The following is a 27,298-nucleotide window of genomic DNA, read 5'->3' on the forward strand; positions in this document are numbered from 1 at the left end:
GGTAGCGTGACAATATCAGCATGTGCCTTTAGGGTATCATATAGGCAAAACAGTAATGAAGCAGTTAAAATAGATCAAATAGCTTGCACAATGTTTATCCTAATCTGTAGAGAGCCTAACAGAATTTAGAGTTCAATAACATATCAAGTGAGGCCGTGCCAACAAAATTCAAAAATATTTCCTTCTGACCATGCTATTGATCTATTCTGGAGTGTGACTGACGGGAATACTTTAACGTTTTCATAGATAATGTAATTACAATGCTCTCTCTATCCATAAAAATGATTTAACCTTCTTAAAAAACTATACTTACTGTGCCATTTGCTTCAACGATAGCCAGCCCCAATGATTTCTATAGTTAATTGTATGTGCCATAAAAAATTACTTCTATGTAACTGTTTGGGCCATGATACTTGATTTCTTTGGATGTTTTTCTCATCTGGAATATAAAGACTGGTAAAGAAACCAACAGGATTATATTTTTCTTTACCAACTTTGTCCATATAGAACATATTCTTCATTTATGCCTTATCTTTTAATAATGATTATAATACAGCATTGCTCTTGGTGATCAATGCTCTGCTTCTTAATGATCTCATTTCCCACTTTCATAAGGCACACAGGACCTTCAGCAAAATGCTTCTCAAAGAATTTGCTGTCTAATATTTAGCAAAGTTGAAATGCTGTGGCTGGAATAGGAATGTTAGCAGAGGAGAGACTGGAACAGATAACCCTATGCTGAGGTGACATAAAAACAATGGACATGGCCTCCCTGTCACAGCCTGAGCCTAACTTAGGTTCACATTGTGTTGCAAACCACCTAAAGAAGAGATGAATTGTCTCCCCAGACTTTCTGGTTCATAAATTTCCTGTAGAAAGGAAGTAATTGTTTTTGTTTAAAGGAAACATCCTGGGTTAAATTAAGCAAAAGCCCCATTTTCTGTCAACAGAAGACAAAGCAGAGGTAAAAAGGTCAATAAATATCGGAAAGCAAGAAACTAACCAGTATTTATCAGATTCCTTGTATACATAAGTATTGAGGACAGCAGGAAAACAAAATACCCGAATGTCTGAGATAATTTTCTCTTTTTGTTCAACTGTTTTATATTTTGCACAGGCTTGATACTGAAACACATCACTAAATGCGTAATAAATATAAATGCCTCCCTTGTAGAGATCAAAGTTGATAAATGATATCTAATTCAAAGAGAAGTATGAAAGATCTGGGGCAATCATCTGATATGTCCAGGAGGCCAAACCGAACTGTCCTACTAAATTGTCTAAGAGATTGGGCAAGGATCCTCCAAGTCCATTAAGAAGTGAGGCATTTCTGTGTTCTCAATATCCTAACAATCACAAGTTTCCTCATTTAATCACACACGGCCCCAAAAAAACCCTTCCTGCTCTACATGGATTTTCTTCATTGCCGCTATGGAACATTTTGTGGAATTGGTCATAAAAATATAAATGTGAACCATAATAACCTCTTGAAACTGGACTATGCCATAATTTCTTAGAAAGGGAGAAAATAATATTTCCCCCAGGTCTTTTCTATTAGTAATATCACAGTGGTTAATTTCATGGTGTTAACTTGGTGTTAACCAATATCTAAAAACTTGAAGTAGTATTATCTTGGGTATCTCTGTGAGGGTATTTCTAAATGAAATTACATGTAAATTTGAGTGGTTAGGTGGGAAGATCCAGTCTCAAGGTGGGTGGGCACAGCCAACTGGTGGAGATGCAGAGAGAATAAATACAGATGGAAACTTGGTCTCTTATTCTGAGATCTGGGACATGCTGGACTTTGGCCTTGCACATCACCTACTGGCCTTTGGACTCCAGGACTTAAACTAGTGACCCTGTTGCTGGCACTCAGCATTTTGGCCAGGAACTAAGAGTTACACCCTTTGCTTTTCTGATCCTGAAGCTCTCAGACTTAGAATGAGCCACGCTACTGTCATCCTATGGTCTACAGTCTAGAGATGACCTCTTGCAGAACATGTCTGCTTCCAGAATAAGGTGAGCCAATTATCATAACAAATACCATTTTGTGTAATCTTTACATATCCTATTCTGTCTCTCTGGAGTACCCTGACTCACACAAATTTTAACAGAATTATTTTCATTATAAAATACTGAAAGTAAAAAGTGCATCATTTGTAGTCATTTTCATTTCAACCTTATGACAAATTTATTTCAAAGATTTGGAGTAAGGAATAGATTAAGTAATCCATAATAAAATCATAGAAGTTTTAGTACATCATAATTATTCAAATAAGTGATTTACCCACATTATTGTTATTTTATAGAAAGCAATATCATCTTTAAGAGCACAGTTTGCTTTGGGCCGTCTGCAGTTTGCACAACATTACATAAGACAGAGGGGTAAGTGATGGCACTGATTAATATGTATGTACAAAATATACTCATCAACTCATTAGGTGATTATGCACTGAATACCTCCTACACCAGTACACCAGTACCTCCTACACCAGGTCTTGTGACACGTGCAGGAACACAGAGATGCAGAACCTAACATCCCACTTGAGAAGCTGTTTAGCGGGTATATGTTATATAGGAATACTACAAATAATAGACAGATGTAATATATTATGTGCAACAAAAAATTATGCACAGAAGGTTCAGAGCAAAGTCTAGGAAGGGGTAAGGAAGATGACAGAAGACTACAAAGTAAGATTTTTATGCTTATCAGCAGCATTCTCACAATAGCATACATTCTTTTCAAGTATGACCAATCTTCAAAAAGTTCATGGAAATGTGTAAGATGGAAAAAAACTACACGTGGATTCCAAAAAATTTTGCAGCAAAATAAACCTATCTTTAATTCTATTCTTCCACAAACTTTTTGAACTCCCCTTGTATATATGTACACACACTGTCACTGTGGCAATAAGTATGCAGAGTCTTTGCACATAGAGCCTTAAAGGATGTTTTTAGCTCCACCTGATACTCTAAATGTTTGGTTCAAAAATTTGAGTCATGTTTTAATCCACTGAGTTAAAATACTCTTTTATCTCCAAATACAAACTAGTATTAGTCTTTAAGGATCTTGCTGTCTTCAATAGGTTTCATTCATCAGACAGATCTTGTGATGCAGAGGTTGTGGTGCTGCTTCGGATGCTGCATCCCATGATGGGGCCTCTATTTCTAGTCCTCGCTACTCTGCTTCAAGGCATCTTTCAGCTTATGCACTCTCTGGGAGGCAGCAGGTAATGGGTCCCTGCAACACCCACTTGGGATGGAGCTCTGGGCTCCTGCCTCTAACCTTGACCACCCCAGGCTGTTGCAGGTGTGTGAGGTGTAAACCAACAGATAGAAGGTCTCTGTCTCTCTTTCTATTTCTCTCCATCTCACCTCTCTATCCCCTCATCGTCTTTCAAACAATACAACTTTAAACAAAAAAGGAAACTTTCTTAAAGATATAGACAAAGGTACTTCTGCTGAATTGAATGTGTGAGTTCTTTCCCATGACTCTTTGCACATTGAAACACGTGTGGCCCACCCATTGTGCAGAAATCAGTGTGTATGGTTTCTTACAGAGCCCCGGTCTATGGCGGCAGCTCCCCAGGTGTGCTTCCGGGGTGAGGTGACAAAATGCTCCGGGCAGGCATGTCACCTTCGCCTTCAGGACAGCTTTTTTTTCTCCAGCCAGCAAGCTGCATACATCCCCCCTGTGTTGGTTTACTCCATAGATATTCTGTGTCTCCTGTCACTCTGGCTGTTTGGGTTTTGTTGTGTGCATTCAAGGGAGGCTTGCGGTTCCGTCTACCCCGAGCGTCTGTGTTTCCAGTTCCGCGGTTTGCCCCCTCTGTCTCTCATCATTGCTCTTGGCTCAGTCCCTTGACAGGAAATGAGAGATTTATTTTATCTGGCTTGAACTACATTGTTCCTTCCTGACTACTGGTGTTACTTCACTCTAAATAACATGACTTTGTGCTCACAGTCTGCCCAAGGTCAAAGCCTGAGGGTAATAGACACATTTAAGAGAGGGGAGGAGTAGGCTAGTGGAGGAGGGAGGAAAAAAAATGAAAATAGTGATGTAAAAGTTAAACTTGCAGCAGGTCTGAATTTTCTGGCGGGTTTGAAATGGAATATGTTCTGTAGAGCTGAACAAGAACTTTTTTCCCCCCTACCAGATGTTATCAATTTAAAATGACACTGTGAACTAATCTAGGCTTGAGATTGAAATTTAGTTCAGAAAAGCAAGCAGGAGGTATCTGGGAGAAAGGTTTACAAAGCTTCTTCGCATCATTGGTATCACAATTACAGTGCTCTTCTGCTACGCTTCTTTGTTTTGACATAAAAATATAAAACAATGACAGCAGTGAGGATAATTAATCATTAAAAAGTAAAACTTAACCAGTGCGACCTAACCTTGAAACCTGGAGCCATTGAAAAAAGTTTAAAGATTTTCATGTGAATTTGAGTAAAAACAAGAACTTTTCCGAACCACATCTCCTAATCGTTTTTTCTTCCCTTTGGGGGTGTGAATAAAACTTGCTTGTTTCCTTCAAACACCTCTAAAGTTTCAAAGAGCCAGCGGGATGCCCACCCAAACCCACAGCAAAAGAAAACAGCTCTGTTTTCTGTGTCACCGGTCATCCAGTGGGTCCTGGCCCACAGACCTGGGGTAGTTTAAAAGACTGGAGGGCAGGGCAGACACTGATGAATCTAACTGGATATTCTGTTCTTTCAACAGATAGTCATGCTATTTAATACTACTTCTGCTTCAGGAAAATGAATTTAATGGAAATGGACATTAAGTGAAGTAAAAAGAACTTAGGTTATTCATAAAGCCAGAGTTTGCACACAGAGATTATTTCACATGGGTTTTCTACTCCTACAGAAGATGAGAAAATTCCCTATGCGGACGATCTTTCAACACTCACGTCATCCTCTGTGCTGCAGGCGCTGTGTATTCTGAAGTCAGAGGACTTTCCCAATGACATCCTAAAGACTTCACAGGCTATGACTTCAGACTCCTCCTTTACAAAGCCCGACCCATATTTCTGGCACTGAGTGAGCGTCACCAAGCTGGAACAGCCAGGGCTCATTGTCAGTAAATCACCCATTTTTTTTTCTTAAAGATTTACGTATTTATTTGAATGTCAGCATTAGAAAGAGAGAGAGAGAGAGAGAGAGAGAGAGAGAACTCTTTCGTCTGCTGGGTTACTCCTCAAATGGTCGCAAAGACCAGGCTGGGCCAGTCTGAAGCTAGGAGCCCAAAGCTTCTTCCTTGTCTCCCATGTAGGTCAAGGGGCCCAAGCACTTGGGCCATCCTCTGCTCTTTTCCCAGGTGCATTAGCAGGGAGCTTGATTGGAAGTGAAGCAGCCAGGACTCAAACCATCACCCATCCGGCATGCCAGCACCATAGACAGTAGCTTAACCCACCACATCACAGTGTCTGCCCCTCACTTCTTTCTTTACCCAAATACTTCAGTGTGAAATATTCTGCAACTACAAAATATTCCTCAAAATCGTGTTTCCTTTATGTGCCATTTTCTTATGAGATGATCCACCTGAAGGAGGAACCTCATATACTAAGCCATGATTGACACCTTTACATAACAATTCAAATAGAGTCTCACTTTTTAATATGGTTATTGAAAAGCAAAGCAAACTGTAATGTTTTCTGATTATTAAATTCTACATATAGTCCTAAAAAGTAAACATTAAAGCTGATCATTTTGTCTAAATCCAGCAGCCTGTACATCAGCCAAGAAGGTCCTCACATGAATACCGCCATCATCCCACAAGCTTTTGGACAAGCCAGTCCCTGTATCTCAGGTACTCATGAGGAAAAAGTGAAGAAACAAGGAGAAATGATGTTTATTATAAAGTTACTATGCTATCAGCACTCTGCAGCAGCTTTGCTATACACATCATTCCATTTCATGCACACAAACTTCAGGTAAAAATCACTTACTATCTTCACTTTACAGATGATGGAATGAAATTTCAGAGATATTAAATAATATGCCCAAGATCACAAAGTTCCTAAGTGGTGAATTTGGGATTGGAATTTAGGGATATCTCATCTCAAACCTATGCCCATTGACTAGTCTTGAATAGGAATTGTAAATGAGATATTACAGCAAGTTAGCACGTCTAGATTCCAACTCTGTTCCGCATTTGTACAAAATACAGTCACACTTGCATAAGTGGTTCAGTGGTAGAATTCTCAAAACTAAGAGTCACAAATAAAAGCAGCTCATGTTCATCTAAGTGCTTAACGAAGAACTATCAAATGACCCAGTAATCCCAGTCCTAGAAACATACATGCTCAAGAGAAAAGTAAATATTTGTCCACACAAAATCTGATAAATTAAGTGTTCAAAACCACATTATCTATAACAGCCAAAAAAAGAGGAAACAACCCAGATGTCTATCAACCAATCAATAGATAAATAAAATCTGGTATACCCACCTATACAATGGAATATTATTTGGCAAAGAAAAGGCACTGAAGGAATGACGGGTGGCCAATGACAGAAGTCAGTGACAAAAGATTACATATTATATAATGCCACAGATTTGAGTAGATTCAAAGCTACCTACCATTGTTGGGAATGGGAGAAATAAGAAATAACGGAGATTTGGAATGACACTTCTTTTTGGGATGGTGATAATGGTCTACAGTTGATTATAGTGATGTTTGCATTATTGTGTAAACATACTGAAAAAACAACAGTCTACACTTTAATTTTATACAATGAATCCTCAATATAAATCCTATCCTGGGAAAGCTCTTAAAAAAATAAAAAAGCAAATACATAAAATCTCTGTCTGCTTACTATCAGGAAAAGACAGCACATGCCCTATGGAGAGAAATTACTCAACATATTAGCAGCACAACAGCACAAAGGAGAAAGTTTTCTTCTATCATTTCTCCCCAGCAAAGCTCTAGTGTTCTTCTAGATCCAGGTGGTCCCTCTCTGGCCAATGATGTTTCAAGACCAGGGTTGTAAAAAAAAAAAAAAAAAGAAAAGAAAAGAAAGAAAGAAAAAGTTAGATCCACAAACTGGTCATTTATTTACCCAGTGCTAAACCACATGTTTGACATTTCCCATCTACACTGATGGGTGGTGACTGGAGTACTGCACAGACACCCACACAGGGAGAGTATTATTTTTAAAAATACGCAGTTCTCTGAGCATTTAGAGAGAATTCCTTGCTGCAACCCACATTCAGTGCTTCATGTTCTGACGTGAATGAAGTTGCCCAACTGGCAAATTTGTCCATTTAATTTTTAGTCCTAAAGCCCATCATCAGATGACAGGAAAACATCATGTTGTGGCAAAGCATCAGTAGGTAGTAATCAGATGTCCCGGGATGTTGACATTGCCCAACCCTCCAGGGATTTTTTTTTTTTTTTAAGGGAGAATCCTAGAAATACCAAACCACAGAATACTATGTTTGTGAAGGATCAGCTCTCTGGGGATAATTACACAATTTTATCCCAATAATCTTTAGATGTTTATACCTTAAAAGTTACTCAGTTGAAGTTGCTTTCCAATTAAACACCAGTGCTACAGTGTTTCTGTTGTGATGGTTGGAGGGAAGTGGAGCCAGTGCAATTTGTCCATGTTTTACAAATCACCATCTGGCAGGGATATGGCAACATGTGAAATCTTCACAGGACTCTTGTTTTTCTACTATCTGCTGGATAACTAAGGAGATCACCAGACTGCTGGGACGCCTGCCAGATGGTAAGCAGGTATGTTTATGAGTTGAAGATTCTTATTTTCTTTCAATGCTTTCACATGCTGTGTGTGCAGAGGCACAAAAATGAAAGGGAAAAGAGAAAGAGAATGGAGAAGTGAGTGCCTGTGTCCCATCACTGCAAATGCCTCTGACATTTCTTGAACTGTGGAGTTCTTCCTGTGCCCACAATTGTAATTTTCTACCAAGGTAGGAAAATCACCAGTCAGATTGCCACAAGATTTTTTCTAATATTACAATACTTTTACATTTTTGTGCCAATATGTACTTGCATGGTTTCTTCAGTAATACTGAGTAGAAACATGTTACTCAGAGGATTTTAAGCTTCATCAACAAGTGTTTCATGAACGTAAGCATGGTGTAGATTAAGCAGGCTAGCCAAGTTAACAAGTGTTTCATGAACGTAAGCATGGTGTAGATTAAGCAGGCTAGCCAGTTCATGAACTCAGAGTTGTTTCTAGTTTATTTTGATTATTCAAATAAACTATAGTAGGAAAGAACATGCAATAGAATCACAACCAAAAAAAAAAAAAATCCAGCAATCAAACAGTCATAGAACTGAAGCTTAGAAGTAAGTAGTCTTCATCATACTGTCTTCTGTACAAACAAATAAGGCATCCTAAACACTTGACAGACAATAAGTGAGTATCACCAAAGAGGTAGTTCTAGTAGATAGAAAGGAACAGTTCTCTGGAGCCAGGTTTGAACGGCTGCTCCACAATATACAAGTGAAGTGAATGAAATTTTCTGAGCTTCAATAAACTCATCTATAAAATGGTGATACCATTTTCTGATCGATTATTGTAAGGTTAGAAATTCAAGAAATGCAAATTGTCTAGGAAGTGCACAGTTGCTCAATAAATGAAGCTCTTATCATCATCATTACTGTCATATTGAGAAGGCTCCTTCTAGATTAAAACTGCAGTGCAGAATTTGCTCATGTAAATATTAAGTAAAATCTTATAGATCTGTGTATTTAGATATACATAAGGTCTACAAGGTATCTTCAAAAAGTTCATGGAAAATGCATCTAATGAACCAATCATGCATGGATTTCAAATTATTTTGCACCAAAATAAGATCATACTTTGATTCCATTTTTCATGAACTTTGTGAAGTCTCCTCATATATGCAGGTGTGCAGCTTCTACAAATATTCAGCTAGCTACGTATGCGTGCAGAAACATCGACAGAGTCTCCAAACACAGGAAACAAAAATATGCCATCTTACAGCTCTGCAGTCATATTGGCTTAAAACTAATACATTTCAGTCTCCAGAAGTGGTATTTTGCACCAACTATCCAACCTGTGTCTAAGCTATAGAACTAAGAGAAAAAAAACCCACTTCAGAGGGTTGTTATGGGGATTAAGTGGGATTATTTCCACATGAAACAATGCGCAATGCTCAACAGAGATTTCAAGAATAAATATTTGCTACTGTTTCCCTCCCCTTTACTTGCTCGTTTCCCTTCACATTTCTGCCCTTCTTCACCTCCTTCTCTCATGTTTAGGGAGAGATGGCATTGCTTCTTTAAAAAGATTTATTTATTTGAAAGTCAGTTACAGACAGTCAGAGGGAGAGACAGAGAGCAAGGTCTTCTTCCGTTGGATCACTCCCCAAGTGGCCACAATGGCCGGAGCTGTGCCAATCCGAAGCCAGGAGCCAGGAACTTCTTCTGGGTCTCCCACGTGGGTATAGGAGCCCAAGCACTTGACAGGCCATAGCAGAGAGCAGGGCTGGAAGAGGAGCAACCGAGACCAGAACCAGCACCCATATGGGATGCTGGTGCTGCAGTAGGAGGATTAACCTATTGTGCCATGGCGCCAGCCCCCCACTCACATTCTTAATTCCATCACTCACTTCAGCATAGGAACTTTCTCCCTAATTGTCTGGTTCCTCTGTGTATTGTCATCATTAATTTCATCTCACCCATTAGTTCCTTATTTTTTGCCTAAAATATTTTTGCCACATCCTAGTTACACTATTCTTAAAAATCAATTATCAGACTTAACAGAAAAGTACAAACCCTGAATAGGCCAATGATTAGTGAGATTGTTACACATTCACTTTTTAAAAATGTGAGAGGTAGGCTTTTCCTCCTGCCCCAGGTAGTTTTTTATTTGGTTCTAATAAAACTGACTAGAACGGAATATTTCTTTCTTATTTAAACAAATAGTCTCAAAACCTTAAAATGATTCAATGACTCAACTCTTTTATAAGGACATTACAACCCTGATAGCAACCCACAACCAGGTTAGTACAGTACATATACGCAAACACACACATGACATACCACACTTGGCTAAAAATAAAGAAACACAATCCAGGGGCGAGGCAAGTGTTGTGGCAAAGAGGATTAAGCCTCTGTTGTGACACCAGTGTCCCAAATCACAGTACCAGTTCAAGTCCCGGCTATTCTACTTCTGAGCCAGCTTCCTGCTAATGTTCCCAAGAAAGCAGCAGCAGACGGCCTAAATGGTTGGGTCCCTGCCACTCAAATGGGAAGCCTGAATAGAGTTCCTGGTTCCTGGCCTTGGTCTTGGCCAGATCTGGCTGTGGTGGCCATTTGAGGAGTGAACCAGCATGGATAAAAGATCTGTCTACCTCCCTCTCCCTGTGTTGCTCTACCTCTCAAACAAATTAATTGGGGGTAGGGAGAAGCATAATCCTAGCTTGTAAAAAATGCAAGTAGACTTTGAGAGTAAGAGGAAGAAAACACATCCTAACTATATGGTTCCCCTTCCAAGAATGGAGCCATACAAAGTTAGCTCACGCTTAACATTTAAGATGGTAGAATAGAGGCCAGCGCTGTGGTGTAGCAGGTAAAGCTGCCGCCTTCTGTGCCGGCATCCCATATGGGCAGTGGTTCACGTTCCAGCTGCTCCACTTCCAATCCAGCTCTTGGCTGTGGCCTGGGAAAGCAGAATGGCCCAAGTCCTTGGGTCCCTGTACCCACGTGGAAGACCTGGAAAAAGCTCCTGACTCCTGGCTTTGGATCAGAGCAGCTCCGGCTGTTGCAGCCAACTGGGGGGAGCAAACCAGCAGATGGAAGACCTATCTCTCTCTGCCTCTCCTTCACTCTCTGTGTAACTATGACTTTCCAATAAATAAATAAATATTTAAAAAGATGGTAAACTAAAAGAAAATCCATAAGCACATTGTTAAACGTCTTTAAAAACATCTTTTAAAAATTCCAGATCTGTTTGATGTAAGTTAGGAAGAAAACTGCCTTCTAAGGGAAACAATTTTTCATTATCACAGAATAAAAACAACAGCGGTCAAATCGCCACATTCTCCTGTTGACCCAGATCCCCTTATTTTAGCTTGTTCTCCTCGCCAGTGACCACACTGCTTCACCTGGGCCATGCCATTATCCCCTACATACATTTCAATCCACTCCAGGTTTCTCTGGCTCCTGCCTTTCCCTCGTGCTCTTTTCTCTGAAACCATCAGCAGCCACTTCAGCCCCAGGTCCAGGGGCCTGTTCTCTAGCCTCATCCTTCTTAGCCTCTCCTCAGCCTTTGAACCTTCCACAGGTGAGACACAGCTCGGCTTCCTAAGCTGCTGCCGGCCTCTTGGCTTGGCCTTCCTCAGCCTCTCCACTGACTCCTCTTCTTCTACCTGTTCTTTAAATATCAACAATTCCAAAATCTACCATTTGCATCTTTTCTTCATGCCCTGCACAGAAAATTTAAGTGCAAGTAAAATGGGAATCAGAGAACCAGGAAACTATTACTGAAACCAAATAAACAAAAGAGGTTATAAACCAAAAATTTTCATGTCTCTCAAGTTCTCTAGTTAAAGAAATAAGATTTAAAAAAAAAATACTGCTATGGGGCCGGCACTGTGGCACAGTGGGTTAAAGCCTTGGTCTGCAGCACTGGCATCCCATATGGATGATGGTTCTAGTCCTGGCTGCTCCTCTTCTGATCCAGCTCTCTGCTGTGGGCTGGCAGAGCAGTGGAAGATGGCTCAAGTCCTTGGGCCCCTGTATCCACATGGGAGACCCAGAAGAAGCTCCTGGATCCTGACTTCGGATCCACTCTGGCTATTGTGGCCATTTGGAGAGTGAACAAGAGGATGGAAGACCTTTCTCTTTCTCTCTCTCTCTGCCTCTACCTCACTCTGTAACTCTTTCAAACAAATAAATCTAAAAAAATTTATATAATTATTTTTGCATAAATTACCTTCAAAATGCTTCAACAGTTTTTACTATTTGATTTAATAAATCTTTTAGGCTATTACTATAACTCAGTCATCTTAAATGAGTTATTGCGTCAAAAAATTAGCTTAGCAATATATATTTTTTTGACAGGCAGAGTGGACAGTAAGGGAGAGAGACAGAGAGAAAGGTCTCCTTTTTCCGTTGGTTCATCCCTCAACGGCCGCTGCAGCCAGCAGGTTGTGGCCGGCGCACCACGCTAATCCAAAGCCAGGAGCCAGGTGCTACTCCTGGTCTCCCACACGGGTGCAGGGCCCAAGGAGCTGGGCCATCCTCCACTGCACTCCCGGGCCACAGCAGAGAGCTGGACTGGAAGAGGAGCAACCGGGACAGAATCCGGCACCACGACCGGGACTAGAACCCGGTGTGCTGGCGCCACAGGCGGAGGATTAGCCTATTGAGCCGCGGTGCCAGCCAGCTTACCAACATCTTTTAAAATTTTACTTTGCTGTTTCAGAGGCAGAGTGAGAGAGACAGAGAGCTCCCCTCTGTTGGTTCATTTCTTTTTTTTAAACTTTTATTTAATGAATATAATTTCCAAAGTACAGCTTATGGATTACAATGGCTTCCTCCCCCATAACTTCCCTCCCACCCGCAACCCTCCCCTTTCCCACTCCCTCTCCCCTTCCATTCACATCAAGATTCATTTTCAATTCTCTTTATATACAGAAGATCAGTTTAGCATATATTAAGTAAAGGTTTCAACAGTTTGCACCCACATAGAAACACAAAGTGAAAAATACTGTTTGAGTACTAGTTATAGCATTAAATCACAATGTACAGCACATTAAGGACAGAGATCCTACATGAGGAGAAAGTGCACAGTGACTCCTGTTGTTGACTTCACAAATTGACACTCTTGTTTATGGCATCAGTAATCACTTGTCATGAGTTGCCAAGGCTATGGAAGCCTTTTGAGTTCACTGACTCTGATCATATTTAGACAAGGTCATAGTCAGAGTGGAAGTTCTCTCCTCCCTTCAGAGAAAGGTACCTCCTTCTTTGATGGCCTGTTCTTTCCACTGGGATCTCACTTGCAGAGATCTTTCATTTGGGTGTTTTTTTGTTTGTTTGTTTGTTTGTTTTTTGCCAGAGTGTCTTGGCTTTCCATGCCTGAAATACTCTCATGGGCTTTTCAGCCCGATCCGCATGCCTTAAGGGCTGATTCTGAGGCCAGGGTGCTGTTTCTATGAGTCTACTGTGTATCTCGCTTCCCATGTTGGATCGTTCTCTCCCTTTTTTATTCTATCGGTTAGTATTAGCAGACACCATTCTTGTTTATGTGATCCCTTTGACTCTTAGTCCTATCATTATGATCAATTATGAACAGAAATTGATCACTAGGACTAGTGAGATGGCATTGGTACATGCCACGTTGATGGGATTGAATTGGAATCCCCTGGTATGTTTCTAACTCTACCGTTTGTGGCAAGTCAGCTTGAGTGTTCTCCCTGAGAGGCGACAACTAACTGAGCAGCAAAGGGGAAACCTATTGAAGTGAAATGGACACTATGAGAAACAGTGACTTGATCAGCTCTTGTCCTGACTGTGGATGTACAATGTAATACTTTGTCCATTTTAATATTTTTTTTTGTTGTAGTACTATTGGTTGAACTCTTTAATTAACACACAATTATTCTGAGGTGTTTAAATTTTAACTGAAAAGTGATCCCTGTTAGGAATTTGGAAAACATTATGCTGAGTGAAATAAGCCAGTCCCAAAGGGACAAATATCATATGTTCTCCCTGATCAGTGACAATTAACCGAGCACCAAAAAGGAAACCTGTTAAAGTGAAATGAACACTATGAGAAACGGTGACTTGATCAGCTCTTGCCCTGACTGTTGATGAACAACTTAATACGTTATCCCTCTTAGTATTTTTTTTGTTTGTTCTACTTAATACTTTTGGTTGAATTCTGTAATCAATACACAGTTATTCTCAAGTGTTGAAACTTAACTGAAAAGTGATCGCTGTTAAATATAAGAGTGGGAATAAGAGAGGGAAGAGATGTACAATTTGGGACATGTTGATTTATTTCTTAAACCCCTACAATTGTTGGCCCTGGGCCTGACCAAAGCCTGGAATTAGAAACCCAATCTGAGGTTCCCATGTGGCTGTCAGGAACCCAGGTACTTGAGCCACCACTTGCTGCCTCCCAGAACACGCATTAGTAGGAAGCTAGAATTGAGGGCAGAGCTGGAACCTGAACCCAGTGCTGCGATATGGAACTCTAGCACCTCAACCTCTGGTCTAGTCACCCACTCCTAACTAATCTAAACTCCAGAAACAAGGTTTCTAATTTTGCATCGCCTTGATTTTTATCCTATTCACAGCCTAATTAATTTAAAGAGAGCTAGTACCATTATGATGGATTTCAATGTAATTTAGTAGAGATCAGCACTCATTTATTAGATGCCAGTGACAGGGAAAGCATGTTTTTCATGGTCACCCTTTAATAGTATATAAACTTCAACCAGATGCTACCTAAATGAAATTGGCTGACTGGCTGCCAATTATATAGTGATGACTTTGAGAAAGTGCTGATGTTTTAGAGGTATCAACTGTGAAACAGCTTTCTTTCCCAAATTCATAACCAATAAGGAAGTCAAACAAAAATACCAGAAAAAGAATTAAGTAGTTGTCTTCAAATTCCTCCTTGCAATCTCCACCACCCATCTCTCAATAGCAACTCTTCAGTAAACTTAGGTGATCTTTTCCCATTCTCCCATCCTACAAACACTGCCTATTGTTTTCTGCTGCTAAGTTCTTCTCCTCTGCCTCCAAAATCTGAAGCCTACTTTCCTACATGACTTGTACATAAACCTCTTTCCCTCCCTTTTTGCTTCTTTTCTTGAATCTGATATTTGTATCCTATAATGTTGTACCTTTCAGGAAATTTATGACGTCAGTGCTACTCCGCTCTCTTATCTAATGCATGTCCCTCTCCTAAAGCAATTACAAAATTGAAAATCTCAAAACTAGACAGTATAAAATGGGGTATTCACTCTTTAAACAGATCCTTATTTTCTAAAAAAAAATTATCCCCTGAAACCCTTTAAATATTCTCTCTACTGTATAAAAAGTGTACATCGATTAAATCGTCTCCATTTATACCCAAGTTGTCCAAAATCATAGTAGTTTTACTAAGTGGGCTGCAATTTGTTCTTGTCGAATTATTCCACTTCCTGGCTTTCCCTTTACTGACTTGGCATTGAGTTGCCTTCACTAGAACACAAATTTTACACTTGATGTTTAAGGTTTCATTAGTTGAGTGTTATTATGTGGAAAGCTCCATAGTGGGCACTCTGCATCTTGTCTCTCATCTTCTAACATCACCACTACCTTTTTCAAAAGGCAGAAACTGACCTGCAGAGAAGCTAAGTGACTTGCCCAAAGCCTTGCAGCAAGGAAGCCGTGAAACAAAGATTCCAACCAGCCTATCCAGCTTATACACCTTGGTTCTAGCCATGGCACCACAAAAATCACTCTTACTGTTCATCACGACAAATGGGAGGATGCCACTCTTCATTGGATTTGAAAATGAGGCACAAAAGGACATAGATTTCTTGACTCCAGCTGAGGCGTTTATTCTTCTGAAGCAATGCATTTCAAACTTCTTTAAAGTCATTGAAATAGTTCTTCAATAGAAATCTCACAAGGGCACAATACTTAAAAGAGATAAAAGTAGTAGAGTGATGTCCTTTCCCCTCCCCTTCACTAACTGGGCCCAGGGTCACTCCAAAGAACATACAGCCTTCCTCAGAGAACAATTGGAAAACAATTGTACTTGGCCATTTTCTACTTACCAAGGAAGATCTTGTTACCAAAATCCCAATATTACCATGGAATCCCAACATGCTCAGTTGGGAGTTCCTTGGGTATTTCAAAAAAACATGCCTCCTTCTTTGTTTAGGATGGAACACAGGACAGTGGTCATGCACACAACCAATGGTCAATGATGATAACAATGATAATTTTAAAGATAATGAATAGATAAATCTCCTTGACACAGGAATGGTTTCCTTTTCCTGTGCCAGTTGTTCTGCCTGTGCCAACTCTAACACACACCCCTTCCAGGAATGGCACTCAGCCATCCTGGCAACCAGAATTAGAGCAAAGAAAATATGAAATTTCTCTTCAAAACATAAGTGGAAAGAAGGATGCAAAGCCAAGCAAAAAGGACCCAGATTCAACATGCACATTGTTAAATGTCACTTCATCGTAAGACACTTTGTGAAAGTCAAGTGAACACGGACGTGTGGAAACTGGAGGGCTGAGGCTGGGCAGGTCCTCACTAAGAACGATCAGCGAGCAGAGTCAGTCTAGAAGAACACACAAGTTCTAAGTCACAACTGCTTTATGGGTAGGGAGTGAGAGGAGTGGAAATCTAGCAAACGGAGAATGGGTATAAGATAGATGCTTTTTGTGGTGTATATTTTTATTCTTTTAAAATTCTGAATCATGTGAGTCTATCTTAAGAAGCAATTTAGAAAACTGAGATTTTTATCTGCAAAAATGGGCATAAAATGATAGTACCAATCTGAATATCTTGTTAACATAACAATGTACTGTTTCAGTTTAAGGTGAAAAATCACCAGGGGTTCAATGTTTGATCCCAAGGATCTAGATGTAGGGCAAACAGGGCCCTCACTCAGTCAGCAATGCTGCTGCTTCTACTTCAGATAACCTTTACAAAAGAGCCACCTATTGATTGAAGTCAATGACTCATGCCCTGATTATCAAAGGGAGATACAATGTGGCAAGGGTCCCCAAAGTCCAGCCAACTGATGGAGGTCTTTCAGCTACAGGTCAACAGACCACAGGATATGGCAAAGAGAATTCAATGTATTGCCCCAAATTAAAAAATCAGAAAGGAAATTTCACAGTTCTCTCTTGGTAACAACAAAGTTGCAAAGATCAAAGATAAACCTTTAGTGCCCTGAATGGTGTACCCCTCATTTCAATGCATACTGCTTCCCGGTGAACCAGGAACATGATGACAAACAAGTCTTGCTCTGAGCAGTTAATCATCAAAATGGGTTCTTAGAAGAGAATCATCAAAGTCTAACAACAATTAAAGTTAGTTTTTTTTCCAAAATCTATAGCCATTCAGCCAAGTTTCAATATTTCTCAAAACATCTTCCCTAACAATGAGATGTAAGGAATATTATAAAAGATAAAAAGAGAACAAAATAGAATGCAATGAGATCTAGGAGATACCATGGTTTATTTAAGAGGTGACAAGTCCAAGTACTGGTAAATGCCAGGTTCCTGGGAGCAACGTGAAGGTGGCTGGCACTCCATGCAGCCTGCATTACTTTCCAATTAACTATGCAGGTCAGGCTGGCCTCTGGGACCCAGAGCCCCAGGCATTATGATTTAGGAGCAGGAGGGTGGCATTGGATGCTCTCAATCTGTAAACAGGTTAGGTCACACGTTTGCTGCATCCCTTTTTAAAGCATTCTTATGCCTTGCCCTGCTTGACTTAGGAGCCTTAAACACTGTGTAGGAGTAAAACTAGTGTAGGGGCCATCACTGAAACCATTTGTCATGTAAGAAGTACACACGTTAATTAGGTGCCTAATGGTGCGTACTGTTGAAATAGTGCTTTCAGGTAGTCAGGGTAAGCGGCTCATCCTCTACCTTTGAGGAACTCACAGCCCAGGACTCAAAGAATCCACTCCATGGATCCATACTGGCACAGCACACACAAAGTAAGAGACGAATTACATTTTGCAGTAAAATGTTAACTTCTGATCAACACAAACCCAGCATAATGTCAAGTGCATTTAGTTCTGTAGTTGGAATTTGAGGCACTTAGTTTTTTTTTTTTTTTTTAAGTTAAACACGTAGTTTTCAAAAATATTCATGCTTAAATTGACAAAATGAATATCGTATTTTTAAATGGCTGTTCAATATCCACCGTTACTCTAATTTTTCTTCTTACTACACCTCCCAATCTCTCCAAAGTCATATTCAGAAAAATTCAAGTCAATCCAATCCATGCACTGCAATGGAAGGTGATGAGGGTATTAAATGGTAGCCCTGCACTGCCTGCACACTTCTCCAGGACGCCCAAACTCAAAAGAAGGAAGTCACACATGGTATGAACAGTCGCAAGAGAAATTAAATGGCCTCACTGTTCATATTTAAAAGCTTCTTCAGTTGGATAAGCTTAATGTGTAATATATAGAGTGAGGCAGACAGAAAAGAAATGTATTCTAATCTGTGCATCCTACTTCCAACAACATAACACAAAGAAAAGGCCTGTGCATTAACATTAGGATGGTGTTAAAAACAATTAAGGGAGAAGAGATCACGGAAGATTTATACAAACCAAGAATAAATTAACAAGTTTAATCAAGGCAAATGTGAAAATCATTAAGAAAAACAGTGGCAAAAGAATGTAAGGTGACGGGGGCCAGCGCTGTGGCATAGTAGTAGTAGGCTAGGCCTCCACCTGGGGCGCCAGAATCCCATACGGGCGCCAGTTCACATCCTGGCTGCCCCTCTTCTGATCCAGCTCTCTGCTATGGTCAGGGAAAGCAGATGAAGATGGCCCAAGTGCTTGGGCCCCTGCATCTACGTGGGAGATCCAGAAGAAGCTCCTGGCTCCTGGCCTCAGATCTGGCTGGCACCGGCCATTGCGGCCATCTGGGGAGTGAACCAGCCAGTGGAAGACCTTTTTCTCGGTTTCTCCCTCTCTCTCTGTAACTCTACTTCTCAAATAAATAAATTTTTTTTTTTTTAAAAAAAGGGAGGGAGCGCTGTGGCATAGTGAGTAAAGCACCTGCAGTGCCAGCATCCCACATGGGCGCTGTTTGAGTCCCAGCTGCTCTACTTCAGATCCAGCTCTCTGCTATGGTCTGGGAAAGCATTAGAAGATGGCCAAGTCCTTGGGCCCCTGCACCCGCATGAGAAACCCGGAAGAAGCTCCTGGCTTTGGATCAGCGCAGCTCCAGCCGTTGTGGCCATTTGGGGAATCAATCAGCGATGGAAGATCTCTCCCTCTTTGTGTCTCTCTTCCTCTTTCTCTGTGTAACTCTGACTTTCAAATAAATAAACAGATCTTAACAAAAAAGAACGCAATGTGACTATATTGTGAATACATATAATTAAAATATAAGAAACATTGTTTTGTGTTTACTTTTTTCCTGTAATAGCTTTTTCCCTCTTTATTCATTGGCGAATTATTAACATGTTTATGTTAACTTACATAAACTTTTAAATATTATTTGTGTGTGGAGTTTACTGTATGATTTGTAATCTTTGTCTTCTAGATTTCATTGCAAATGCACACTGACTCATGTGTTATTAGTAAATAATCATGTAAGCAACAAAAATAAATTTAATCCAAATGACCATCAGAGTTTCCTAATTCTCTTCAAAATACACTCTGATAACAAACTTAACTTTTTTAAAAAACTAGCACTGCATAACACAGAGAAAAATGTATTACCATGTGCACTACAAAACTAATACTGCTTTTCTAGTTTTGTGTTTTCCACCTTTTCATAAAATAGCTTGTAAATAGCTAGTCTGTGATTTGAGGAACTGTGAGAGGACATTGGATGGAAGGCTACAATGTAACCAATAGCAAGGGGCCAAGTCAGCTGGTGCAATATCTAGATATTAATAGTAGCATTAATTGTTCTACACCCTTCAGATTTTTTGCCAAGCAAAAAATAAGCCTTGTGGGTTTTTCTTCCCCCTCTCCCAAAATGTGCCATTCTTTAAAAAGTACATCTTCTGGGCTGAGTTTGTACATGATGACTGCTATTCCTTTGCAGCTCTGAGAAGCAAGGTAAGATCGCACAGCACTGCTTTTATCTACAAGGATTCCCTGGGGCAGTTTCTGTAAAAGGGTTAATGACAGATGTTTCCATTAAATCTGACCTACCTCTTAATTTTACCATTGCCTGATAATATCCTGGCTTTGTCTTTATTTGCATGGGCAAATGGAGCCACTCCCTAACAAGTGACACACCACCCTCATTGAGACAAAAGGTCGAATCATTTTAAACTTATGTGCACAATATTTTTGGTAGTTGCTGTTTTCAAAAAATCCTCCTGCACACAGTGCTGCTGTATACAAAGAATTAAAAGCTCGGTTTTCAGAAGCCCTGGATACACTGTACATCTGTGGCACAGACAAGTAACACCAACAGAAATCAACACATTTTCTTGTAGGTAACCAACTAGAAAAATCACTCTGTCTCTAGGATGCTCCACTTATTTTTATACTAAATACAACCAGGATACAGTAAATTTCCTCTGCTGGAAAATTGGTTGAGAACTCCAAAAGGCTAGAAGCACTTTCTTGTTGTGTTATTACTTTTTAAAAAAAAAAAAAAAGAATCTGTAACTATACAGGGAAATAGTTATTGTCTTAGTTATTGTCTTAGATTGGTTAAATGATACAGGCTAAAGTCTTTAGGATGCCAGTCCAAAAGCTATGATTTAGAAATGACTAAACTATGTTTTACCATATGAAAAGATTAAGTGATCCTGAAACTTCACCAATTTGTTTTATTAAGTCCCTGAAAAACATAAATGAATAAAGGCAGATTCTGTTCAAGCCACTTCCTTGGGTGCAAAGATCAAGTAAGATGGAAAGAAATGTCAGGTGGTCTTCTGTGATTCCTGGGAGGTGTTATCTCAAACATACGCTTCTTGAAATTGTGAAGTGTTTACAACAACACAAGAAACACAGCAATGGGGCAGGCATTTGGCCTAGCAACTAAGAAACCCCATCCCATAGTGGAGTACCTGGATTCAACTCCCAGATCTGGCTCCTAACTCCAGGTTCCTGCCAATGCATGCTCTGGGAGGTAGCAGTGATGGCCCAGTTAATTGTGTTCCCATTACCTGCGTGGGAGACCTAGACTGAGTTCCTGGCTTTGTCCCCAGCCTGGAGTCACGGCAGGCATTTGTGGAGTGAAAAAGCAGGTAGAAGGGCAATGTTCTGCATGAAGTGTTCTATCTGCTTGCCTCTCAAAATACAATTTTTAAGGAATTAAAAACAAACATTACATTAATGCTGTTTCACTTTACTGTAACATTTAAAGAGCTTAAAATTATCACTTGCTAGAGAAGCACTCCCTATAATTATATACAGTGTTTTACACATATACGCATATATACTATATGCATATCGTATTTCATGTTTATCAGTGGAGTCTAATCTCTAAGACATTTAAATATTGAAATTCTGGCATTAAATTTCACCTTACTCTGAAAATGACTCTCCTGTGTTTTGACAGTAAATCCATATTAAAAAATCTCCCATCACACCAAAAATCCTTAATTCTCTGAAAAGGATATAGGCTGGATCTGTGCTTAGAGGAGCATTACTTTTTAAATAGCTAATTACTTCCTATCAGCAAGTAAAACCTACACTTGGCTCATACTTGGGCATCTCAAACCACTGTTAACAATTCAAAAACTCTGTCTGGTCCAAAGTTTGTTTCTGTTTCTTTTTCTTTCATGAACTTGGTAAACAAAATTGTATTCTCACCCTGTTGCCTCAACTTCGACTGAAAATGAGGAAGAAGAAGAAGAAATGGTGAGTGATACCTCAACAAGCCCCAGAAAACATCTCTGCAGGGATGAGTACATGGTGGGGAGAGCACATTCTTCCCCCAAATCCAATGTCATTCCCAGCTCCAACCTCAAAGCTGGATTCACTCCAGCCTCTTGAGAGTCTACAGGACTCTGGGAAGGGAGTCTCATCCCTCCTTCTAATTCCCTGTGGGTGGTCATCGAAGCCACAATCCATAACCAAGATATTTTTAAAAAGAACTAAAAAAAAATACGTACAGAGTCCATAGTTTATACAAGTTTCAAAGCACTATGAAGGATAAAGTGGGGGAAATGTGGTTTCTCTTTCTTCATAAATTTATAGCTTCATTAAGTAATTATAGTTATATGATATCAAATAATGAAAATTACATAAAAATACAAATAGTAATAAATTACATGAGTCGATCTGACCATGCCGAGCAATGAAAGAAATTAAGAATTTTAATCAGGTGATGGTTGGGTTCATAATACCAGTTTTGTGCCTGGGGTACACCAACAAAAGTGAAGTCAGAATAGCATGATTTCATAGCTTTATAGTGCATTTAAAATCAAAACAACTATAATAAGAGCCAACATTTACTGAACACTTACTATCCCAAGAACCAAATAAAGCAGTCTGTACACTGGTGACATTTCATCTTCAAAATAACCCTATGAGGTTGATATAATTATTACCCCATTTGATGTATAATGAAACTAAGACTTGAGAATCTGATATACTTCCCCCAGGCCACAGAACTTGTAAGTGGTGAAGCAAGCAATCACACTTACACAGTCTTGCTGGTTTTATGCTGTCAATCGTGGGTTCCAGAGCCAAACAACATGTCTTGCAGTGCAGATTCTTACAGGTATTAGCTACGCGAGCTCAGGAAAAGTTCTGGTATTTGTAAAATCAGAAGTGTAACACTACTCTGCTGTCTTGGAGATCAGTTGTTTTGCTCTGACTGACATCTCATCCGGTAAAAGACCCATCTTCCCCTGTGGGACCCAACTGGAAACTCATTCTCAAACAAGAGACAGGGTTGCGGCCAGGCTCTGGCCAGAACAACACCTGACCTTCTCAGCAACAAGGGTGGCTTTAGGCATGGACTCCTACAAGCCAAAGCTACAGGTGACCTACATGGGACTTCTGATAGTGTTATGAAGAAAGACTATCTAATGCTTGTTTTAGGATAAAGAATTGGAGCTTTGTAGGCAGAGAACATACAAAGGTTGCCAACAAATGAAGCCAACTCAGATAAAGGTAAAGAGAAGGAGTGAGTGTGAGAAGGATGAGACGGAATCGAGTTGTGTCTGAAGCTAGGCAGCTCCTGCAATTGTCACGTGTGTGAACAAACAACATCTTGTTCCATTTTATGAGTTGGGTTTCTGTCACTACTGACCAAAAGAGCCCTGGTTAATAAATCATCTCACAGACAGAACATACGTGAAGAACTCAAAATCATCCTCCGAATCAGTAAGGACTTAACGAATGCTGGATGCTTTCTTTTTTGCTTTTTTATCATTAATGTCAGGTTTCTACACCAAAAACTGAGGGTCTTGGGTAAAAACCAGGACTAGGAGAAGAAAGTATTTACCACGGTTGGGTTTCCTTCTGGTAAGCATAACAGAGGGACAAGTTTTTAGGAGTCACATATATTACGGAACACCCAAAGTCAGCTTCTCTTTCTTCCAGCCAATGTCACCATTGCCGACTGGTATCTCACTGCATCTCCCCAGGAACCAAAACATCAAAGCATCAACTACGGCCATGTGTCTGTTTTGTAGTCCTCGTGTTCAGTTATAGCCAAATGATTATCCAGATAGAAATAACATTTTAGAAAAGCCAATGCCTTGCTTTATTTTGCTAGCACTGCAGTGCAGATGATACCTTTTGTACAGAGATCTAAGCACAGCGCATTGTAAAAGCTAAGCAGTCTGGCTCTGAGAACCTTCTTCCATGTCACCCAAAAGTCTAAGGTCAGTAATTAGGTTCCTAGTCACCAGTGAGTCACTGAAGTTTATATGATTGCCATACACCCATTGCATTCCTGTGACAAAAACAAACTTTTCCTCTCCTGCTCCCTTCTTTGAACGGCCTTATAATGTGCGAAGCTAGAATGGCTCCAGAGGAACAGTTGTGGAACACTGCGTCAGTCACATGAACATTAAAACGCCGCTTGCTAGTCATTACTATATAAAGTATTCTCTAGCTCTGTGCAAAGTGGTTTCAAATAATTGTTGTGTTCGAACGGGAGTTTTGTTCTTTTTTAATATAGCCATTTGAGAGAGAGTGGGAAAAAAAAAAGCAGAAAAGAAGGTACATTAAAAACCAACCAATATTAAAATAGTAGAATCGACTAATTGTCAGCAAATGGTATCACCCTATTTGCATGACTCACATACTTGTACCGTGAGGTTGCTAAGCCCAGGAGGCAGACTCACATCCTGAGACTAGTGCTGGAAATTGCTACACAACAATAACAAGAAAGGGACAAGAATCCAAGCTGACCCACCTAACCAAAGAACATTCTCCTCTGACTTTGAAATCCTGTTCTTTCTGCCAGGCCTTTCTATCGCAGAGTTAATAACCATGACCGGAATCGAGCCTGAAATGATTTCCACCTTTATTTCTGACTTCTCTTTCTGGCTTCAGCAAAGTCGAACTCTAACATTGTTAGTTTGTGGTTTGTGCTAGAGAATGCTATGTGATGTAAGGGCAATGCAGATACTTGCCAAAAAGAAATTAACTGGACTACTGGTCAAGTATCAGTAGCTCTAAATGTTCCTGTGTGACAGAGATGGATGAAGGAATATATTACAGAGTCTTAAATTCATGCCAGCAAAGACTCATGCCATTATTATAGACCAGAGTTCTTCAACTGTGCTTCCTCTGTAGGAAAAAGAGGTAGGCAGTAGAGGGTGGGACCTCCTGACAGCATTCTAAAGACATGGCCTGAAGAGTTAGATCCTGCCAGTGGGCCACCCACTGAAAATTCTACAGCTTATGTGAAGCAGCACACTTAGTTATAAGAAAATAAATGAACAAAACACCCAGGCTAGCAATTCCTTCAAAGAAGTTCTGAGGCTTAGGAACTGAACAGAGAATTATGAGATGGGATGCTGCCAATCTTCTGTGGAGTGGCCCTGGGCAAGTTATGCTCTGTCTCATTTTCTTCAACTATAGGCTGCGGTTACCACTGCTATTATTGATAATAAACACATCCTAACAACAATTCCTAGGAACAATATGGTGAGGATTCATGTGTAGACAGCGATTTAAGAATGAAAGAAGAAAGGTACAACATTATACTCTTACAAAGCGCTTTATCAAGCCATGTATTACATAATGTCTTATAATGCACCGTGTGCCCATGGAAACATGAAATCATTCATAATTCTTAAGTGCTGCCAGATGCGTAGCTATAACAAATCTCCATCCTTTCTGAGGAATTCACCCACACACTCACTTCTCCAACCAATATTTCCACTGCTAACTGTCAGAGTTGAGAAATCATAGAATAGAGCCTTATTCACGTCTCTGTGGTAATTACATATAGTTTGCTTCATATTTTGGTAAGGAACGTGTCTTATTTATAATTTTATAACTAGTGACTTGCCCTGTTCTGGTACATAATGAGTGCGCTCCATAAATGTTTATGGAGTGGATGGATGAATGAATGAACAGCTAGATAACTGTCACACATAGTTACCAAAGAATAAATTTTAGTAACTACACTACCTGGCCTAAGAGGAGTCTTTAATGCAAAAAACACTGAGTGGAGGTGGTCAAAGATTGGCTCTTTCCCAGCAAATCTATGTTATTTCTTAGCATTAATTCATTTGTCATTTGTCATAAGTGTCTGGAATGTACCAGTAACTCCATTACAAGAGATCCTTGTCATTCTCAATAAAGGCATATGGCTTTACTTAAGGATGCTGAATGATTTCATATTTCAATGACTGGAAACATGATATATTACAACCTTTCCAAGATTCAGAAACTTGAGTAGGATAATATACCTGTAGTAGGTGAAGAAGTACTCTAAACTTTGAATAATAAAGTTCACAAACACAATGAAGTGGAGAAACAATGGAAGAATCAGAAGACTCGTCTCTGTCACACACTAACTTTGTGAATTTGGCCTGCTTATTCATTAACATCTCCAAGCCTCTGTTTTTGTTTTTTTTTGTTTTTTTTTTTTTTTCTGCAATCACAAGTACATGTAATAAAAAAATTTATACATCTATGGTCAACAAAGTCACTTAACAAGTCAAATAAGGTATATAAAGCTAGTCTATAAATGGAACATGCCATGTGGTATAGCATGACAGCTGGGTATAAAATAGTCCAGAGATCTGTGTCATCCGTTAACTGTGAAATCCTTAGGTTCAGGGTTCATGGCTTATTTTTGTCTTTGTAGTTTTTTTTTTAATTTAACTATTTATTTAAAAGGCAGAGAGAGAGGATGAGAGATAACTAGAGAGCAAGCAAGCATATTTTTGCTGGTTCACTCCTCAAATGTCTGGAATGGCCAGGGGTGGGAAAATTTCATGTCTTCCACATAGATGGCAGGAACCCAAACATGTGAACCATTACTGCTATTTAAAAGAATGACTTAGCAGGAAGCTGGAGTCAGGAGCCAGAGCCAGGAATCAAACCCAGGTACTCTGATGTGAGATGCAGATGTCTTAACCTCTAAGGTAGAACACCCACCCAGGTGGTTCTAATATGCAACATGGGATCTAAGAACAAAACTATCAACAGAACTACCAATTTAAATTGTTGAACTGGAGGCACCAACAAGATATGTGCATTCACTTTTCAGAGGAGCCCTCCCAACCTCCCTTCTCAGAAACTTTCGAACATGGTGCTTTTCAAAGTACAGTCCATCCCCCAGAGAGCATCAGATTTGTCTAAGTTACTTGTTAAAAATATAGGCTCTTAGAATTCACCCAGAGGGACTGAAATGCCAGATAGTAAGCACCCAAGGTGACTCATGCACACTAGTATAGCAGGTTCTAAATTTACTTCTGAACATCTGGTAGCTTTGGTACAAAATCAGCTCTATCAGGAAAGGTATGTATCCTTAACTCAAATACCAACCTTTTGGCAGTTAGCAAATTTTAAATACATGAAATATGGTATCGTGAACAATAGAATAGCTTAAAAACTTTAGGACAGAAAAGACAGTACAATTTTTAAAATACACACCATAATAAATTTAAAAGTGTTTGCTTTTTTTTAAAACATTGATTCAGTTATTGTCTGCTTCTCCCTGTAAGACTTTGCTCAAAAGGCGCTAGGATTTCTTTTCTTTCTTTTTTTTTTTTTTTTTTTTTTTTTTTTTGACAGGCAGAGTGGACAGTGAGAGAGAGAGAGACAGAGAGAGAGGTCTTCCTTTCGCCGTTGGTTCACCCTCCAATGGCTGCCACGGCTGGCGTGCTGCGGCTGGCGCACCACGCTGATCCAAAGGCAGGAGCCAGGTTCTTCTCCTGGTCTCCCATGTGGGTGCAGGGCCCAAGCACTTGGGCCATCCTCCACTGCACTCATGGGCCATAGCAGAGAGCTGGCCTGGAAGAGGGGCTACTGGGACCGAATCCGGCGCCCTGACTGGGACTAGAACCCGGTGTGCCGGCGCCGCAAGGCAGAGGATTAGCCTGTTGAGCCATGGCGCCGGCATAGGTGCTAGGATTTCACTTTGTTCCCAGATCTTTCCTAGCTCTGAAAAGGGTCTGGCACATAATAGGTGCTCAATAAGCTTCTG

At 40.0% G+C, this 27,298-nt stretch overlaps 1 protein-coding gene and 1 long non-coding RNA gene across 18 annotated transcripts in view; one reads left to right on the top strand and one right to left on the bottom strand.

Annotated features, from left to right (window-relative positions):
* The window catches only part of SOX5 (SRY-box transcription factor 5), a 1,100,247-nt gene that overhangs the window by 541,966 nt on the left and 530,983 nt on the right, over window positions 1-27,298 (bottom strand). The window lies entirely within an intron of this gene.
* Window positions 1,332-27,240, top strand: LOC149124745 (uncharacterized). Of its 4 annotated transcripts, none has more exons than XR_016213581.1 (5): window positions 1,344-2,019; window positions 2,310-2,385; window positions 5,724-5,809; window positions 7,662-7,739; window positions 18,727-27,240. It is a non-coding gene; the product is annotated as an uncharacterized LOC149124745 (long non-coding RNA). The 4 variants fall into 4 exon arrangements; XR_016213579.1 differs by having other exon boundaries at window positions 1,347-2,019; window positions 15,324-27,240; XR_016213578.1 differs by having other exon boundaries at window positions 1,332-2,019; window positions 5,724-7,739; window positions 15,324-27,240.

Source organism: Oryctolagus cuniculus, chromosome 9 (assembly GCF_051225735.1).
Source record: "Oryctolagus cuniculus isolate XC-2025 breed Fujian yellow rabbit chromosome 9, ASM5122573v1, whole genome shotgun sequence".
Taxonomy (NCBI): domain Eukaryota; kingdom Metazoa; phylum Chordata; class Mammalia; order Lagomorpha; family Leporidae; genus Oryctolagus; species Oryctolagus cuniculus.